The sequence below is a fragment of the Penaeus chinensis genome, chromosome 2 (genome assembly GCF_019202785.1).
Source record: "Penaeus chinensis breed Huanghai No. 1 chromosome 2, ASM1920278v2, whole genome shotgun sequence".
NCBI lineage: Eukaryota > Metazoa > Arthropoda > Malacostraca > Decapoda > Penaeidae > Penaeus > Penaeus chinensis.
The window spans coordinates 20,876,624-20,881,760 of record NC_061820.1 but is presented as its reverse complement, the minus strand read 5'-3'; positions in this window follow the sequence as shown (position 1 = coordinate 20,881,760).

Sequence of the window (5,137 nt, the reverse complement as noted above, 5' to 3'; positions counted from 1 at the left end):
TTCTTTCTCGTTCTCTCCCTCCCTCTCACTCTTTCTCTCTGTCTCTGTCTCACTCTTTCTGTCTTTCTCTCACAAGGTCAGGTACTTGTTACAACTGCTGTCCACCAATCTGTCAGGGCTGTGTTAGTTAAACTAACGGTCCGTTTGTATGTATACATACATATGTGGATATATTATATATATATTTATATTTATACTTATAAATCTATGTATATGTATATATATATATATATATATATATATATGCACATACATATATACTTTACATATATACACATGTATATACACACACGCATATATATATATATATATATATATATATATATATATATATATATATATATACTGTATATATATTTATATTTAAATTTATGTATATATATATATATATATATGTATATATATATATATATATATATATATATATATATATATATATATATAACATGTCTATATGCAATACATGTTCAGAACTCATGTATATATGTTCATATTTATCGCTATATGTATATATATGTATATACATATGTTCATAGTTATATATATGTTCATAGTTATATATATGTTCATAGTTTATTCAATGTATATAAGTGTATATATATATAGATATATATCTATATACATATATTTGTATATTTATTTTGTGTGTATGCATATATATGTATATATATATATATACAGTTGCGGAATTATATTTCAGTACATATGCTGGGTCCCACTTTTGTACATCTGGCAACCACCTCGATGTAAACATAGTAAATAGTATTTATATGAATGAGACGAAAACCCTAGGTTTGTGATAAAGAGTGCTTGGAAGAACATAAATCGCCATTAAGTGTATTAATATATATTTTTAGAAACGAAATAAGCTATTTGATATGTCGTTTTTTTTCTTTCAAATAACTGGTTGCAAAATGTGTAGTATTGATTATCGTTTTTTTTATGGAATATTCTTCAAATGGGACTTTGAATTGTTTATCGAAATGGCAACACCTATGGAGGTAAGGCGACATTCCGCCTTTATTTGAACAGAACAATGATATTTGCATATTGAATATAGAAAACGCCTCATACTTCAAACCTCTATGTGTGGCAGTAAATCAAACAGAAATCTGCAAATTCGCTGAGAAGTTAGTAAGTGCTCCTCGATGCTGCACCATCTAGTAGCAGCTGATCGAACTAATGAAGGGAGACTTTCTTTTCACCGAAACGAAACACTATCAATAAACAGGAGACACTACGTTATATTCTCCATTATGCATGATTATAGAACACATGAACGCAAAACCGCAGTATGATTATGGAGAATATAAAGACGCTTTATCATTGTGTGTGCATGTGTGTACATATGCGTTAGGTGGTTTGAAGGAATATCTTCAATATTTTCACATTCATTCTGAGGGAGTTGATATGTGTTGCTCTCTACTTTTGTCTGTCTTATTTGGAAGTTTTGTTCTCGTTTGTCAATTCATGTCTATCCACTGTATATGTGTAGGTGTAATTAAATTTGCATGTTTACCTTCATTACAAAGTCAATGTTTATATATTCCGTTATGTTTACGAAAGCATATTTTTTTTATATATGAAATGTATTAGATATCGTTGGCTTTAAAGAGTAATTTTTCATACACGATTTCTTGGAATTATTTTATTACTGAAAGGGAAACACCTGAAGTGGGCCGGCGTTTTAGCTCCACAAATGATTATAGCTGCACATTGTTTACACTTATAAACGCCTTCTTTAAACAGCTACATACAGCAGCTGTAGGAAATGGTAACGAGTAGTTGCAAAGCTCTCGCCGAATTTGCATATTCTGACTATCTAGAAGCAGCCAATTGAAAAAATAATGTGAGGTTCAGAAGAAAATATGGTACGTTGTAACCTTCTTAATAGAACAACTGTACCGAAAATCACAGGAATACAGTGAATTTATAAGGGTTTTATCATTGTGAGCATGTATGCGTATTGAGAAATTAGAGACGCTGACGATTTTTAATGCGCCTGTACGCCATTTTCGGTAATTGAGTACTAGTATGCGTAGTGATTTAGCATTTCAAACTTTTTGAACCTCGTGCAGCAAAAAATAACATGTATTTGTTTATTGAAATACTTTCTTGCTTTGTATGAATTGACTGATCGGTAGAACTATTTTTTTTTTTTTTTTTAAGGTATTTAGTTGTCTTTTTTACTTATAAAGAAGAACAGTAATGTGTAGAAAAGAAGGCAAATATATGGGAAAATCATACTGACTGGAATAATTCATTTTTATTAAAACCTTGGCCAACCACCGTTATATTTTACAACTCGTAGTCTCTCCGGGACGAAAGCGACATGCTTATATACAAGTTCCGGTTTCCTATGTAGTACTTCCCATTCCATCTTTGCATGTTCTTTTAACTTTTGCGAGGTTCTCTCATTTGCCGTTTCCCAGACATTGACTATATTTACCCAGACGTGTTCGATTGGGTTAAGTCACATTCCTTGCTTGGCCATGGTAGGACGTCGAGGTGGTTTTGGTCACGAAACCATCTCGTATCTGCCATCGACGTGTGTATTGGGCAGTTATCCTGCATGAATACGATCGTTTTTGGGAAAGGCAAGGCATAGCTGCGTACTGACGGGAGAAACACTACTAATACGATCTATTTCTCCGAATTGAATCTCCCCCTCACATATCACGTGGCCACTCCTCGTAGTTTCGTAGATGCTTTGTCTATCATATCTGGAAAATATAGAATGAGATATTTGAATATAAGATATTAGGCATACATCAATAATCTATTGACAGTGATCTTTTCCATATATCATAATACAATAAAGAAGTTAAAGAGGTAAAAAAGTAATTTGCACACCTCGTGTTATCTCTCCTCCAGCACTGAACCTACCCGTGCGCGGTGGAACAAAATGTCTTTTCATCACTCCAGATTACCCCTCCCCATTAATACATGATTTAGCTGCCATACATTGATGTTTGAAGTATGAGGCGTTGTATATATTCAAGAAATATCAAATATCATTGTTAATTGTTCTGTTGAAATAGAAGCGGAATGCCGCCTTACCTCCATAGGTGTTGCCCTTTCGATAAACAATTCAAAGAAGTCGCATTTGAAAAATATTCCATACAAATCCAGCTATAATTAATAATGCACATTTTACAACCAGTTATTTGAGAGAAAAAAAAAAAAACGAAATATCAATTAGCTTATTTCGTTTCTAAAAATATATATTAATACACTTACTGGCTATTTATGTTCTACCAATCACGCTGTTTGTTACAAACAACCTAGGGTTTTCGCCTCATTCATTAAAATACTATTTATGCTATGTTTACATGCTATGTGGTTGTCAGATGTACAAAAGTACATTACTTAGCATTGCCTGTTTATCAGAAAATATACATACATCCATTCACACATAGAGCCCCGTGATGTTAAGAATTCCGTTGCAAGGAGTATACTGCCAACTCCGTTTGTGTAGTGCTGGCCCAATTTTGCACTCATTTCAACTTGATTTTGTAGTAAGCCATTTTTTGTATACAGCGCAAGCGCAACTAGCTTTGTAACCAGAATGTACGGAGCCGTCAGCGTAGCACTCGTATGCATCATCGCCCATACATTCTATGTTTCCTTATTGTTGCTAACGCAATTTATGTACACTGTTTTTTTTTTAGGAGAATGTAAGGTGCACGATCAATGTGGAATTTTTCTATGGCGGAATGGATCGAACTTTTGGTATTTTACTAATTGGGACATTGAGCTTTGTAATGTTCATTGGGATTTTGTGTATCAGAGGGCGCGCGTGTGTGATTAGTTATGTCTGCTTGCGTGATTTTATGATGCAGTTGTTTTTTAGAAATATGAATGATACACGGGTTCCCTTAGAGCTTTGACTCCAAATATGGTGGAAATAAATATTATTCTATCAGAAACGGATAGTAAGTTTAGTTCTGATCTCATGTTCACAAACCTTTTTGTTCTCGGGGCGCCGAGGATAATCCTCATAGCTTCATTTTGAACTACCTCCAAGCTATTTATTTTTGACTCCTGCAACTGCAACAAGTGCAGTGCATGATAGTCCACAACTGGCCTTATAAAAGCCAAGTAAAACAGTCTAGCGAGCTTAGCATGGATGTCATGTTCTCTTCCGACAAGAACTTTCAATGGTTTCAGTTTCTCCCAGAGTCTCTTCTTTAGAGAAAGGATCGAGTCTATATAATTTGAGTTCACCCCGAGATATTTATACTTATGACACATGTCAAGCTCCTTGTCTCCTATGTGAAAGGTGGGTAGGGGTATGATACATAGGTTGAGAGGCATTGTTTTCTCAGCAGAGATGACTAGTCCACACTCATGAGCCCTTGTTGCGAGTGTGTCGATAATTATTTGCATCCTCTCTTGTGATGATGCTCTGATTGAGCGAAACATGTCGTGTGCTCCCGTAGATTTTCAACGAACACGTTTTGACTTTGTCTTTCTAAGTCTTTTTTTTTGTGTAAATCATACTAATCCTTCCTTAGAATTACAGTACGAAGCCGACGAAATTCGACTACCACATTTTATCAGCATAGGCGTTTGGGGAAATGAGTTATGTAACTCATCAACAATTCAAATGTGAAGCACAACACTTAACGGCCAAGGAATATTTCATTTTCCCCAAAACCGTTGCAGAAGTCCGTGGCTGATCGATCTTACCGCTCATACTACATGTTAACGGTAAGTATTTTGTGCACACACACACACACACACACACACACACACACACACACACACACACACACACACACATCTGGTACTATTTTGGAGGGGTATATATATATATATATATATTTCCCAATTTGTATCTGTCATCTTGTTTTTTTTAATGAAATTATCTAAATGATTCTTTCGAAATTAACTTAAACGGTTAAATATGCTATCAGCGATAAACTTTTGACCCATAAGCAGAGACCCAAAACTTTTAAAGAGAATAATTGGGATGAGAATCAGTTTCCTAGACCTTGAGTTAGTCTCTTCTAAGCCCATAAAAGTTTCAAACAATACAATAGAGGGGATACAGAATAAGACCTAAGAACAGACTAACAACACCAGTCTATCATACACATATCCTACTTTGGCTAATGGTGAGGGTTCTTGTGCT